At 38.4% G+C, this 16,252-nt stretch overlaps 1 protein-coding gene across 15 annotated transcripts in view; it reads left to right on the top strand.

The window, feature by feature from the left end:
- The first annotated feature begins 14,143 nt into the window (after positions 1-14,143).
- Positions 14,144-16,252, top strand: part of ERC1 (ELKS/RAB6-interacting/CAST family member 1) — a 467,374-nt gene continuing 465,265 nt past the window's right edge. For 13 of the 15 annotated variants that reach the window (XR_004955596.1, XR_004955594.1, XR_004955595.1 and 10 more), the window contains exon 1: positions 14,144-14,245. The gene's annotated coding sequence lies outside the window, so the exon portion shown is untranslated. Of the gene's footprint in view, positions 14,301-14,328; positions 14,419-16,252 lie in introns of those variants that run through there. The other 2 variants (XM_036236306.1, XM_036236307.1) reach the window with 2 other exon arrangements.

Below are 16,252 nucleotides of genomic sequence, written 5' to 3'. Positions count from 1 at the left end.
TATGGAAGGAATATGCACAAAAGTTTGTATACACAAAGAGTGAAACAACCCAAATGTCTAATATTATTTGCTCATTCATTTATTTATTCAGCAAATTTTTCCAGTGCTTACCATCTTCCAAGCACTGTGGGTAAAAAGGAGCAAAACAGAGCCCCTTCCCTCATGGAACTTAAATTTCAATAGGGGAGATAGAAAATAAAGAAACATAGTATCTACATATACATAAATATATATCTATAGTATGTCAGATGGAGAAAAATTAAAACAGAGTAAGGGAAACAGGGAGTACATGGAGAGATGGCTGTTCTCTATAGGAGTCAGAGAAGCCTTCAAGGGTGGTGACATCTGAGTCCTGAAGGAGGTGAAGGAATAAGCCTCGAAGCTGTCTGGCATAAGACTGTACCCATCAGAAGGAGCAGGTCTTGAGATGGGAGCATGCTTGGAATGGTTGAGGAATAGCAAGGAACTCAGGGCAAGTAGAGCTGAATGAGCTAGAATAAGAGTAGCAGTTAAGGTCAAAGAATCAGAGAGGATCAAATCTTGTAGGAATTATAGGCTGTTACCAGAATTTAGATTTTACTCTGAGTGAGAATGGAAGCCATTGGGGATTTTCAGCAAGAAGATGACATAGTATGATCTAGATTTTAAAAGGATGGGGGAGGAGGGAAGAAAGCACAGAGACTAGGTAGGAAACTATTGAAATAATCCAGGGAAGAAATAATGGTGGGTTGGGTCAATGTGGTAATGAGAGGGGTGATGAAAGTGGTTAGATTCTGGACATAAACTGGAGGTAGAGCCGACAGGATTTATTAACTAACTGAATGTGAGGTGTAAAAGAGAGGAATTAAGGACACCAATGTTCGGCCTGAGTAACTGGAAAGATGGAGCTGCCATCTACTGAGATGGGGAAGCTGTGGGAAGAGCAGATTTTGGCATAGAAATCAGGAGTTTGTTTTGGAACATGTAAGGTTTCAGATGCCTCATAGATGCTGTAGGAGCAAGTTGGCGCCTCGCACATATCTCTTGACTATACCACATCAGTGCACTTAGGACAGCCTAACCTACAACTGCCAGAACCTCCATTTCTTGGCCTGGGGGCTTTCTCAAACTAAGAGAATTCTGAAAAACAAAACAAAATGCAAAACACAGAGGGGCGGCTTCCTCGCTAATGAGAGAAAGGCTCAGGAGGAAAATATCTCTGCCCTTCCTTGCCCCCTGCTTTCTGCCTTTGAATGCCTTTGTTGGAGAATGTGATGATTGGTGGTGTTGCAACCATCAGGGAAAGTCCAAGGGAATTGAAGAGAGGCCAAGATTGGCATTGTAAAAATAAACCAATTTTAGCAACCACTTATCTCCAAGTTGCCTGCCCTTCTTATTTAAGCCACTATAAATCAAGTATTCTCTTACAGTTGAAAGCATTCCTAACTGATTCACTGCTCAATAATAATAGTAGGTAACCTTATCAAGTACTTCTTACATTCTAAGTAAGTACTTACTAGTCTAAGCACTTCACATGCATTTTCTCATTTAATCCTTACAATAACTTTATGAGGTAGTTATTATTATTATCCTCATTTTAGATAAGGAAATTAAGGCATGAAGTCTGATTCCAGAGTCCTTGCCCATAACAGTGTGGTTATGTAACAATTTGATATAATTAGGTTTAATTGTTTCAGTTTTTTTGAATTAACTTCTTAAAAATATATAAACCATTTATGTGATTAAAAATGGAAACCTTTACAAAAGTTAGGCCTAAAGAAATCTTATTAGTATCCTTATCCATTCCTCCCTCTTCTCTAGAGGTAACTGTTAAGAACTGAATTGTGTTCCCCCAAACTCATATGTTGAAGCTCTAACTCTCAATGTAACTGTATTTGAAAATAAGGCTTTTAAAAAGGTAATTAAGGTTAAATAAAAGCAGAGATTGAAGTGCAGCAACTTTAAGCCAAAGAATGACAAGGATTGCTGGGAAATCACAGAAACTAGGAAGACGCAAAGAAGAATTATTCCCTACTGGTTCAGAGTGAGCACAGCCCTGCTGACAGTCCTCTGGAACTATAAGACAATAAGTTTGTTGTTTTTAACCACCCAGTTTGTGGCACTTTGTATGGTAGCCCTTAGAAACTAATATACAACTGATTTTAAGATATGTTATCAAAAAGAGAGAATCCTAAAAGCAACAAGAGAAAGGCAGCTAGTTACTTACAAGTGTATTCCCATAAAAATATTAGCTGATTTCTCGACAGTAATTTTGCAAGCCAGAAGGACTGGCACAAAACATTAAAAATGGTGGAAAGCAAGGACGTACAATCAAGTTTACTCTACCCAACAAAGCTATCAATTAAAAGTGAAGGTGAGATAAAAAGCATTCAAGACAAAAAAGGCTAAAGGACTTCATCACCACCAAACCACTCTCACAAAAAAATGTTAAAAGTACTTCTTAAGAAGAAAAAGGGGAAGAAAAAAAGAACACAAATGTGAATAATAAAATGACAATAACTACATCCTTAACAATAATTACCTAAAATGTAAATGGAGTAAGTGCTCCAGGTGAAAGATACAGGATAGCTGAATGGAAAAGAACACCCATACATATACTGTCTACAAGAGACCCACTTTAGATCAAAAGACACACACAGACTGAAAGTAAAGGGATGGAAAATGATATCTCATGCACATGAAAATAAAAAAAAAAGTACAGGGGTAATAATACTTATATCAGACAAAATAGACTTTAAAACAAAGGCTATAATAAGAGACAAAGAAGGGCATTACATAATGATAAAGGGATCAATCCAATAAAAAGATAGAACCCTAGTAAACATTTATGCACCCAACATAGAAGCATATAAATATATTAAGCAACACTGAAAGACATAAAAAGAGAGATCGACAGTAATAGTCATAGTAAGGGAATTTAACACCACACTGACACCAATAGACAGATCTTCCAGGCAGACTTTCAACAAGAAAACAATGCCCTTAAATGACAGACTAGACCAGATATATTTAATTGATATTTTTAGACCATTTCATGCCAAAGCAGCAGAATATACATTTTCTCAAATGCACATGGAATATTTTCTAAAATAGATCATGTTAAGCCACAAAAACAAGTCTCAATAAACTTAAAAAGATTTAAATCATATCAAGTATCTTTGCTGACAACTACGGTATGAAACTAGAAATCGATTATAAGGAAAAAACTGAAAAACACACAAACACATGGAGGCTAAATAACATACTGCTGAACAATGGTTGAGTTAACAATGAGATCAAGGAAGAAATTAAAAGATACCTTGAGACAAATGAAAATGAAAACACAATGACTCAAAATCTATGGGACACAGTGAAAGCAGTCCTAAGAGGGAAATTCATAGCAATTCAGGGCTATCTCAAGAAACAAGAAAATTTCAAATAAACAATCTAATATTACACCTAAAGAACTAGAAGAAGAACAGCGAAGCCCGAAGTGAGTAGAAGGAAGGAAATAATAAAAAGCAGAGCATCGAAAAACAAAATAGAGCCTAAAAAAATACAAAAAATCAATGAAATCAAGAGCTGGTTCTTTGAATAGATAAACAAAATTGATAAAACTTTAACCTGGATCATGAAAAAGAGAGAGAGAGAGAGAGAGAGAGAGAGAGAGAGAGAGAGAGAGAGAGAGGACCCAAATAAATAAAATGAGAAATGAAAGAGAACTGACAACTGACTGCACAGAAAAACAAAGGATTATAAGAAAATACTACAAAAAATTATATGCCAACAAATTGGGTAACCTAGAAGAAATGGATACATTCCTACAAACATACAGTCTTCCAAGACTGAGTCAAGAAGAAACAGAAAATCTGAGAAGGGGAAAAAATGGCTTAGATGATAGAGGCTCTGTTTATCCGTCTGGCAATCAAATCAAAGTTTTGATGGAAACAAGGAGCAAGCAGCAAGGAAAAATTGCCTGAGATCTAGATGAACAAGCCATACAACTAGGGAGAAATCCAAGAAATCAGCCTGCAATGGCAGAAGATAGGCTGGGGCGAGGACACGGGGCTGCCCAGTTTTAGGCAGCTGAGATGGAAGCCATGGCAGTGGCACATACTTCTTAAAGGGGCCATGTCCATGAGCAAATTTTTGCAATGATGACCTGCTCACTCTGAACACCAGTTCCAATTCGGCTGTGTGCAGGGGGCACCAGAACTTATAGGGAGACGCTGTCGGAGTGAGGGCCGAGGAAACACTGGCTCTGTACGGAAGTGCTGACCGTATCCATTATTTCTTGTTGAGTCCTCCTCCCTATCAGTGCACTGGACACATTGCTGCCATATTTGTGACATCATCAAACTGGATAACAGAGGTCTCTCTGCCCAGAGGATTCTCTGAAACTCTACCTCCCTCAACTCGCGGCCCCGCCCGAGCCACACCTAGATACATCCTCAGTGAGTCAGGTGCTCCTTGTTGAGCAGCTCCTAGACTCCCACTGGAGGCAGCTGGCCTCAGTTTCTGGTGTGGCCTTTTGAGGCAACTATGAGCACAACATCTGTGGATTGCTTGCTGAATCTTAACAGGTGGCCCGGAGGGGCGCAGGCTTGGGCTAAATTTAGCCTGCAGCTGAACCCCTCTCAGGACTGTGCCACTGGACACCTACTTCACAAATCCACACTAATAAGACTAGGAGACTATGGAGCTTTGCGTAGTACATAGAAACAGACATAGAAGGGCAGCCAAAATGGGGAAGATGAAGAAGCAGAAACCATATGAGAGAAGAGAACAGAGACCCAGATATAACGGAGTCAAGTAATCCAACAGATGCAGAGTTCAAAACACTGGTTATAAAGATGCTCAATGAACTTTTGGGAAGTGTAGATAAATTCAGTGAGGACTTCAACAAAGAGATAAAAAAACATAAAAATGGAAATGGGAATTATAAAAGGGAACCAGTCTGAAATGAAGAACACATTATCTGAGATGAGAAGTATATTAAATGAAATAATCAAAGGAATAAACAAAATGAATAAAGAAAAGGATCAAAGTGACCTATTCAGAGGACGGGAAAGCCAAGGACAGTCAATCAGAATCACAAGAGATAAGATACTAAGACTATAAAAATAATTTAAGGAGCATATGGGACACTATTAAGGGTCAAAATATCCATCTGATTGGCACAACTGAAGGAAAACAAGATGTTGAACAGCTGTTTGAAGAAATAATGATGGAAAACTTCCCTAACCTGGTGAAGGAAATGGACATAAAACCCCAGGAAGCTCAGAGAATCCCCAAAAAACAGGGATCCAAAAAGGCCTACACCAAGACACATCATAATTAAAATGCTAAAGTTTAAATACTAAGAAAGAATATTAAAAGCAGCAAGAGAAAGACAGGTAGTTACTTGTAAGGGTACACCCATAAGACTGGCAGCTGGTTTCTTAAAAGAAACTATGCAGGACAAAAGGGCTTGGCAAAAAGTATTTGACAGGATCAAGACCCAGAATCTACAACCAAGGACAATTTATCCAGCAAAGCTATCATTTAGAGCTGAAGAACAGATAAAGAGCTTCCCAGACAAAAATAAAGGAATTTATCACCACCAAGCCAGCATTACAGGAAATATTGGAGGGACTTCTTTAAGAAGAAAAAACGTGTATCAAAAATAAGAATAAAGAATGGTAACAAACACATTCCTATCAATAAGTACCTCAAATGGGAAAGAATTAAGTTCTCCAACTAAAAGAGTGGATGAATGGAAAGAAAAACAAGACCCCTACATGTTGTCTCTAAGAGACTCACTTCAGATTAAAAGACACACACAGACTAAGAGGAAGGGGATGGAAAAAGATATTGCTTTGATGGACCTAGAAGGTATTTAAGTCAGACAGAGAAAGATAAACACTATTTATGCATAGTCTAAGAAATAAAAAGAACGAGCTAATCAAAAACAGACTCACAAATATAGAGGACAATTTGGTGACAGATGGAGGGGAGGGAGGTTAGGGGACTGGCAAAATGTGATGAAGGGTTAAAGAAGTACAAATTAGTAGCTGAAGGATGGTCTTAGGGATGGGGAGCACGGCATAGGGAATGCAATTAGCATGAACATGTTGGCTATGTGGAGGGTCAGGGGAGGAGGGAGCAATTGGGGGGGGATCATTTTGTGAACTATATAGATATCTAACCAATGCACTGTATATTTGAAACTAATCTAAATAAAAAAATAAAGAAAAAAGAAAAGAAAAGAAAGAAAGAAAGAACTAACAGAAAATCTGAACAAATTGGTAACTACTCACAAAATAAAATCAGTAAGATCCAACAAACAAAAGTCTGGGACCAGATGGCATCATAGGTGAATTTTATCAAATATTCAAAGAAGAATTAATACCTGTTCTTTACAAACTATTCCAAAAATTGAAGAGGTGGGAAGGCTCCCAAGCTCATTTCATAAGGCCACCATTACTCTGATTTCAAAACCAGAGAAAGACATTACAAAACAAGAAAATCATAGGCTGATAGCCCTGATGAACATAGATGTAAAAATCCTCAACAAAATATCAGTAAACTGAATTCAGCCATACATTTAAAAGATCATACACCATAATCAGGTTGAAATTATTCCTAGAGTGCAAGATTGGGTCAATAAACACAAATCAATTAATATGATGCACCACATTAACAAATTGAAAGATAAGAATCATATGATCATATTAATAGATGTGGAAAAAGCATTTGACAAAATCCTGCATCCATTTATGATAAAAATTCTCAGTAAAGTGGGAATAGAGAAAACATACCTCAACATACTAAAGGCCATCTATGACAAACCCATGGCTAACATATTTAGTGGGGAAAAGCTAAAAGTGATGACATGATATTATATATAAAGAACCCTAAAGATTCCACGAAAAATCTGTTAGATCTGATAATTAAATTCAGTATAGTAGCAAGATACAAAATTAATGTTCAGAAATCAGTTGCATTTTTATATACCAATAAAAAACCATTAGGAAGAGAAATTAAGAAAAAATTTCATTTACAATTATATCAAAAAAATACCCAGGAATTAATTTAACCAAAAAGGTAAAAGATCCTTACTCAGAGAATCATAAGTCATTTAAGAAAGAAATTAAAGAAAATACAAATAAATGGAAACATATTATGTTCATGGATAAGAAGAATTAATGTTGTTAAAATGTTCATACTACTCAAAGCAATCTATAGCTTCAGTGCAATCCCTATCAAAATACCAATGGCATTTTTCACAGAACTAGAACAAATAATCTTAAAATTTATATGGAACCACAAAGACCCCAAATACCCACGGCAATCTTGAGAAAAAAGAACAAAGTTACGGGTATTATGTTGCCTGATATCAAACTATACTACAAAGCTATAGTAACCAAAACAGCATGGTAGTGGCATAAAAACAGACTATAGATCAATGGAACAGAATAGAGAACCCAGAAATAAATCTACACTTATATTGTCATTTAATCGATGACAAAGGAGGTAAGGATATACAATGGAGTGTATTCAATATGTAGTGCTGGAAACACTGGACAAATACATATAAAAAAATGAAACTGGAGCACCTTCTTATACCTTATGCAAAAAGAAATTCAAAATAGATTAAAGACTTAAATGTAAGACCCCAAACCATAAAACTCCTAGAGTTTACATTGGCAGTAAACTCTGACTTTGCTCTTAGTAAATTTTTTCTGATATATCTTCTCGGGCAAGGGAAACAAAAGAAAAAATAAACAAATGGAACTACATCAAACTAAAAAGTTTTTGCACAGCAAAGGAAACTATGAACAAAATGAAAAAACAACCTACTGAATGGAAGATATTTTCCATAAGCAGTTAAATACTATATGATTTCAGTGATGTCTGGAATCTACAGTACAAAATAAACTAACAAACACAACCATAATGGCTTAATATCCAAAATTTATAAAGAACTTACACAACTCAACACCAAAAACAAACAATCCAATTAAAAAAATGGGCAGAGGACCTGAATAGGCATTTCTCCATAGAAGATATACAGATGGCCGATAGACATATTAAAAAAATGCTCAACATCCCTAATCATGAGAGAATAGCAAATTAAAACTACAATGAGATATTATCTCACACCTGTCAGAATGGCTATCATCAATAAATCAACCAAATGTTGTCGAGCATGTGGAGAAAAGGGACTCCTCGTGTACTGTTGGTGGAATTGCAAATTGGTACAGCCGCTATAGGAAACAGTTTGGAGGTTCCTCCAAAAATTAAAAATAGACCTACCTTATGACCCAGCAATTTCACTTTTGGATATTTATATGAAAAAAAAGAAAAAGAAAGAAAAGAAAAACACTAATTCGAATAGATATTTGCAGCCTTACGTTCACTGCAGCACTATTCACAATAACCAAGGTATGGAAGCAACCTAAATGTCCATCAATAGATGATTGAATAGAAAAGAAGTGGTACATATACACAATGAAATATTACTCAGCCATAAAAAATAAAATCTTACCATTTGCAACAATATTCATGGACCTAAAGGGTATTATGCTATGTGAAATAAATTGGACAGAGAAAGACAAGTACCATATGCTTTCACATATATGTGGAATCTAAAGAACAAAATGAACTAACAAAATCAAAACAGACTCGTAGATACAGAGAACAAACTGGTAACTAACATATGGGAGGGGATTCGATAGGTTGGGTGAAAAAAATGAAAGGATTAAGAAATACAAATTGGGAGTTACAGAATAGTTATGAGGACATGAAGTACAGCATAGGGAATAGTGTCAATAATATTGTAATAACTATGTATAATGTCAGGTGGGTAAAGACTAGGGTGTTCACTTCAAAAATTATATAAATGTCTAACCATTATGCTGTACACCTGAAATTAATGTAAAATAATATCGAATGTCAACTTTAATTGAAAAAAAAAGATGTGGTCTTTTACATTCTCAATTTTACTACAATATATCTTGGTTGGATTTTTTATTTATCTTCTTAATATTTATAGTGATTCATGATCTGTGGTCTTATGTCTTTATTGTTTGGATAAAGTTTTCATTCATTATATGAATATAAGCTCACTTCCATTCTCTCAATTCTCCTTCTGGGAGTCTAAATAGATTTAAATTAGGAAAATGCTTTTTTTATCCACCATGTCTTTTTTCATCTCCTTGTCTCTCTGTGTTGCATTCCAGGTAGTTTCTTCAACTATATCTTATACTTTATTTGTGCTTCATATGCATCGAATGTGTCTATTAAATTTTTAAGTTTCAGTATTTTGTTTTATAAGTTTGTGAAAGTTTTCTTAACGGGCATGTTTTTTCTTTCTCTTTTTTCTTCCTTCCTACTACTCCATGAGAAGGGTACACTTTCCCATTATACACCATTATGTTGGTCCTGGCCATGGGACTTAGTTTGGTTAATGCAATGTGAGCACAAAGGACATATTGTACATCTGAGCAGAGGCTTCAAATGAATTTCTGTGGCTTAGCCTCCTGTGTGCTTGCCCTCCACTCAGAGGAAAATATAACCCATGTGGCTTCTGCTCCTTTAGTCTGGGTCTTTGAATGGAAGACAAGTGGAACTAACTTGAATTTGATTTGTACCTAGAACACAGCCACAACATCTGACTACCTTTTTCTCCAGCTGTCAATTTCCAACTAAGAGAGAAATAAATATTTGCTGTTTATAAGCAGAGTGTTTGAGGGCAATTCCTTTATTATCTTGCAAGCCACCAACGTATTAAAGATTATGGGGTTTTTGTTACTTAGTCACGATTTAGTTTCTACTGCCATAACACTCATATATACATTATTGTGGTTTTCTCTGGACATATGTTTTGAGTTCAGTTGGGTATATACCTAGGAGTAGGGAGGGAAGCAGGTTTTCCCACACTACCAAGGAGAAATTTTGCAGACACCAGCTGGGTGTTCTAAATTCAGCTCAATTCTGACACTATCTACCTGGAGATAGCATCAGATCTCTCAGGTTAAGGGCTCAGTCCCACAACACTGCACCCTCCACACATAATTCAGATGACAGGCCCAGGCACAGGTTGTTACCAGTGTTTCTGATCAAGTGGCTACTAATTCAAGACTCCAACTCAGGATGCCAACCACAAGCTCAGGTTGTTACCTGTACTTCTGAATGACTAGCTGTAAATTAGAGGTTCCCATGATCCCCATCTTGGGTTCAATTAATTTGCTAGAGTGGCTTACAGAACTCAGAGAAACATTTTACTTACTAGATTACAATATTATTATAAAAGGATACAACTAAGAAAAGACAGATGGAAGAGATGCATAGGGCAAAGTATGAGAAGGGCACAGAGCTTCCATCACCTGTCCAGGTGCACCACTTTCCCAATATCTCCACGTATTCACCAACCTGGAAGCTCTTGGAACCCTCTCCTTTAGGGAAAGGGTATGGAATTTTGAAGAACCACAATTCAGTCCAAACCATGCTTGAAGTACAAAAGGTTAGAAAAGTTTTTATTGTGGTTAAATATACATAAAATTTACCATTTCAACCATTTTTAAGTGTACGGTTGTATGGCATTAAGTACATCCGCATTGATCTGCAATCATCACCCTTGTCATCTCCAAAACCTTTTCATCTTCCCAAATTTATGGAGACAGAAAGTAGAAGGGTAGTTGCCAAAGGTGGGGAGTGGAGGACTGGGGGGTGGGGAGGGGAATATGGAGTTAGCGTGTTCAGGAATTGGGCTACAGAGTCAACATTGGTATAATTTATAAACTATGCCTTAACTATAGCACAATTATAATTTATTAATGTTGGGTCTAGAAGTTAAATGTCAAAAAACAGCATTTTCTAAGCTTTCTGCCATAGTAACTATTCAAATTCTTTTTCAGATTTCTCTCAGAACTCCTATCCTTGCATTCCACTATATCCTAGGACTTGGGACTTTCTGAATTAGATGTAACGATTTCTGGATATGTCAGATACACTATTTCCTATCTTGTTTTGCTCCAGCACATCCAATATTTTTTTTAAAAAGTGTATGTGGGAGCTTAATTTCCTGAGTCCCTGAATATCTGAAAATGTTTTCATTCTGCTCTTTTACTTAATAATTCGGCAGGAATAGTTTATTTATTTATTTTTTTGAACACCTACAGTTTAAAAAAAAATTTTTTTTTTCTAAGAATTTGAAATTCAAGAAATATTTTCCTCAGGAACTTGAAGATCTTTGTTATCTTCTCATACCTAGTGTTGCTGGTAAGATTTCTTATTTCAGCTTGATTCTTGCTCTTTTATGGATCACATTTCTTTTTTTTAAATTTACGATCTTTTTATCTTTAGTTGTAACATTTTGTGAGGATGTTTTTCCTTTATATTGCTCTGCACTAGTGAATGCTTTCAGCTCTGAGAAATTTTCTTCCATTCTTTTAGGGGCAATTTCTCTTGAAGTTTTCTGTATTTCTTTTATTTTCTTTAAAATAAATTTAATATTCTTTATTTATATATTACATATAATAAATTTAATAAATTGAAATTGCATATTCTATTTTCTTTAAAATTTCATTGACTTTTTATCTTTCAGGTAAATTTAAAATTTTGGCAATTTATTTCTAATTTCAAGACCTATTTTTAGATTATTTCATCTGCATATACTATTCTTGTTTCATAGGTGTAATAAATATCTATGAGTATACTAGTTTTTTTTTTAAGTTCTTTGTGGTTTCTCCGTTTCCTCTAGGGTCACATTTTTTATCTTCCCTCTAATTATCATCATCATCATCCTTGGTTGTCCGTTTATATTTAAGATAAGGTAGTTGAAATGCTGATTAGGAATCTTGTGAACTTAGTTGGTAGGGTCTTGCTAACTTGCACAACTTCACTCCAAGGTGAGTTGGTAGAAAATGAACTATTGTGCCAGAATGAAGAATGCTTTACTCCTAGTCATTGAATGCTCAAATAGCTGCTGAAGTCCTACCTAGAGATTATGAAAACTCTTGATTTTTAGCCTGGAATAAATGCCTACCTATTGTATCTGATATAGTAGGATTGTGCTGTTCTATGTACAGACCTTTATTTATTCTCCCTGTTCCAGCCCTGCTTCTTAATCTTGTTCTCTGTCTTGTGCCCCTAAATTTCAGTCTAAATCACTTCTGGCAGATAGGCTCCCTTCTTTAGCCATAGCACCCCGTGCGCCTATTCCACTTTATGGTTTCTTCCATTTTGTTAGACTGCACTCACTTAAAAAAATATATATATGGTGCCTTCCCATTTTCTATTTTGTATGGGTTTGTATAATTTTTTATTCCTTTATTAGCATTTTAATGGACTCCCAGGAAGAGGCAATGAATGCTCTCAGTCAGCTTTAATAAATATATCCTAAATGTAGGTTAAAAAAAAAAGATATTTGGGGCAAAGTAGGAAATAAGAAAAAACAACTAGTGGAATGTCAAAAAAAAAAAAAGCCTAACAAATTCTGAATCTGTGATATTGACAGTAACTGTGTATGTATAACTTGGTGCTTAGCCCCTTAACTCTCCAGATCTGCACTTTTTTAGGAATATAATGAATCTCAGACATCTAGTTGCACCCCATTTTACAGTTTAGAAAAGGACCCAGGAGTAATTTCCCCAAGGTCACACACAGAAAATGGCAGAATGGAAACCAGAAAGATGACATCGGCTTTTTTTTTTCCCTCACCACACCGCTGGAGATTAACAAGAGCAGATCAGCAGTCAGATAAGAAAGATCTTGAAAAACAGTCAAAGAAGGATGGCTTTCCTTGATAATAGTCATATGTGTAAGAAAATATTTTAGGATGCTTATTTGGCAGCTACATGGTCTCCTTCTCTGGCAGCCTAACAATTGGCAGCCATATGTTGAATGTACTGAAGGGGGCGACTGTATAGCAGAACCCGGAACTGCAAAAATCCAAGTGTGTGGTGACCCTGAGGGAACAATTAAAGAGCCTGGTTAGGATGAAACAAAATTTGGTGAATGAATGTGAGAATACTGAGAGACGGGAAAATGTGAGTGGCCTTACGAGGAAGTGCAAGCTGGCTAACTGTGGAGGTGGAAAGTAGGGATAAATTATGATTCGAGAGCATTTAAAATTATTTTAATAAACGCTAGAATTATTTATGGGAATAAATAATTCACAATTCTCTCAAACTCTTAAGAGATAGCTTACCCATATCTTTAAATTAGTGGATGCAGTTACCCTCTTTCCATGGCTCCGACAAAAGAAACCCGACAGTGATTCAGTACAGGAAAACTGGGTTGCCTTCAATAAGGTTACCAGGTGACTGGTAGACTCGCATCGCTGTCTTGGGGAGTAAACAAGACAACATAGCACAGTACTAGGCAGATCGCAGGGACTGAATATGAACATTAATTTCCACCCATGCTCATGATAGTCACTACAGAAAAACGATCTACACTGGCGCGGGTCTTCTGCGACACCTAGGTTCTTTCCCTAGGGCGGTGTGGACAACCATGAGGGTCTCAGATCATATTACTACCTTCAGCCACCACCTTCTGCAAAAGCTAAGTGTAGGGAGCAAGTCCAACTTCCCTCTGAGAAAGGGCGCCCACTGCAGCAGTGGCAGCGCAGCTGGGAACATGCTGGAAATCCTTAGAGATACTCCCTACGGCGCGGTAGTCCCAGGGTTCGCGTAACGGTCCAGCCAAGGAGGGGGTGGGGCGACTGTACGGTTTGGAAAAGCGAAGATTCCGCTCGTAGAACCTGGCCGGTCCACTTCCTACGGCAAGCAGAAGGAGACAAACGCCGCCTTTCCTCGCTCCCACCTCCAGCCTTTTTCCCGAGCTGGCTCCAGCTCGCCCCTCGCGTGGCCGCAGAGGCCGCGTGTGGGGTGTGTACATATGACGCCCCTTGTCCGTTACTTAGCTTCAGCGCGAACCCCCGCCGGAGCCTGGGTCAGCCCCGCTTCCTAGCCCATAACACGCCTTTCCCTGGAAGGCGCCAGAGGCCTGCGGGACGCCGAGTCCCGCTCGCCGGAGGGCGCGGGGAAACGAGGTGGCCGGGAAGGGAGAAGGCGGAGCTCGCAGTGTCTTGCGGCTGGGCCTGGGGCGGGGCTAGGTGTCTCGCTCAGGGGGCGGGGCGCGGTGACGTCAGCGGGCGCCCGGGCCGTGCTGAGGCTGTGGCGGCGGCGGCGGCGGCGGTAGTGGTGGCGGCAGTATTGGCGGTGGTGGCGGCTCCCGGGCGGCAGCAGCAGCAGCAACAGCAGCAGCCGGGAGGAGGGTGAGACGACCGCGGTGGCGGCAGCTCGGAAGTCAGGCGGGACCTCGAGCTTCCGGTCTGTCGCTGGCTGGCCCCGAGGCTCCTTTGGTTTTTTTTTTTTTTTTACCCTGCCTCTTCCTCACGGCCCTGGCTAGGGCAAGGCAGCGCGCCCCCGGGGAGGGGCGGAGCTGTAGGTGAGGCTTCAGGACCCCCTCCCCCTCCTGTCTGTGTCGGGGGGCTGGGGAAGTCCGGGGAGCGGCAGACCCCACCCCAGCCCACCGGCGGGCTCCACCCAGGCGCGTTCGGGGATGGGGCGGGAGCTGAGGCATTAGGTGTGGGGACCCCGGCCAGGAGGTGGAAGCTGGGGTCTCTGGGTGCTTGGACAACGGAGGGTGGAAGGTTGGTGAGGCTTGATGTTGCGGGTGAGGTAGTGGCGAGATGGAGAAATTGGGGAGCCTTGAGGATGGGGTGCGGTCAGGATGGATTTGTGGATTTGGGTGACTGATGGAAAATGTTAAAAGAGATGAGGATTCCCCTCCACCCCCCGCTCTTTTTGGGAAATGGTAAGATAGGAGATGAAGGGTTGTATTTCAAAGGAAGATGAGCTGTGGATGTTGCCTTTGAGGCAGTTGAAAAGCTGTTGCACATTTCTACTTTAGGGTTTTGCTTTTCTGTTTTCTTTTTTCATTTTCATCTTGGAGGGGTGGGTGAGTGGGTCAGGGAGGGAAGAGAATCCCTCTGCTTTTGGCTCGAAGTGAATAAATTGTGAGCATGGATAAATCTGAAGTTTTACACCCTTCAAGAAGAGTGAGATATTTGGTTAAGACAACTTCATTCAGGCAGCAGTTTTAGGGAAATAGGTCCCATTACACTTAGAACCTTAAATGTTATCTTCCATTGTTTTTTCTGTGGTTAGGAGATCTCTTTTTACCACCTAATTTACAAGCTCTATCCTGGCCTCTTAAGAGATGGCCTGAGAATCAGGTGGTTGCTTTGGAAGACACATTTCTGAGTAATAGTTGAAGGTGGTTGTGGTTGATTACTTTGGATGGATAAGATGAGCAATTTGAACAGTTCTGTTGGAGCTAATTACATGAAAAAAATGCTTGATGTTTTAAAGCACAGCTGTCCCAGCTCCTTTTTCAGTAGACCTTGACATTCAGACATTTTGTGTTCAACATAATTATTGATTATTTTTATTTTTCAATTGCAGATGTCTTTATTAGATACTTTAAAAATGAAGTGAATTTTTTTTTTCGGTAGGCCCCTCAATTTCTGAGAAATGTTCTTGGAGTCAAGTGCTTTTAAAATGCTCTTTAATAACATTTGGGGACATGTGTCTGTCACTTCATAGGGAGATGTTACTAAGAGTAAACATTGTTCAGTGCTCTTCACATCAGTGTTTCATAATTTAGCACATTAAATCAGAATCTTCTTTTCTGGATTCTTGCTCCCTATTAGATTACAATATTCTTTGACCTTACCTATCAGTGTCATGTAAGTTGTTTCTTGCTCGGAAATAGGTCCTGTGATGGACATGTATTATGTAATGGATGGAAGTAGGCATGACTCTTAATAATTCATTTATGGAGGAAGAGAAACCATCATGAAATGGAATTTAAGCAGTGACTTTCCCAAGGCTTACTCAATTTATTTGGGAACACAGCCAGAGAAGTGCTTTCCTGTAACCCAAGGGAGAAATATACGGATTTCAATGTCAGTAGTTGCAGATCATTACCTTTTTTTAACATGCCTACTTCATGAGCAGGTTATCTTCTAGCAAATACTTCTGCTTGGAGAGACTTATAGGAAACATATGATGTAGTTATTAAAAAAGAAAGGGTGTGGTCCAATCCATAATTATAAATAAAATATTTATTAACTATTCAGATAGATCAAATGATAAGTTGGTACATGAATAATTTTGATTTTGGATTAGTTTTGGATTTGATTTTGGATTAGAAGGAAAAATTAAAATTCACAGTCTAGTTTTGGGTTTTAAATTATACTTTGATTTAATTTGGGTAC

This window comes from Rousettus aegyptiacus, unplaced genomic scaffold, assembly GCF_014176215.1.
Source record: "Rousettus aegyptiacus isolate mRouAeg1 unplaced genomic scaffold, mRouAeg1.p scaffold_m13_p_2, whole genome shotgun sequence".
Taxonomy (NCBI): Eukaryota; Metazoa; Chordata; class Mammalia; order Chiroptera; family Pteropodidae; genus Rousettus; species Rousettus aegyptiacus.
The sequence above is the reverse complement of the archived record's forward strand: the minus strand, read 5'-3'. Positions and strand labels throughout refer to the sequence as shown.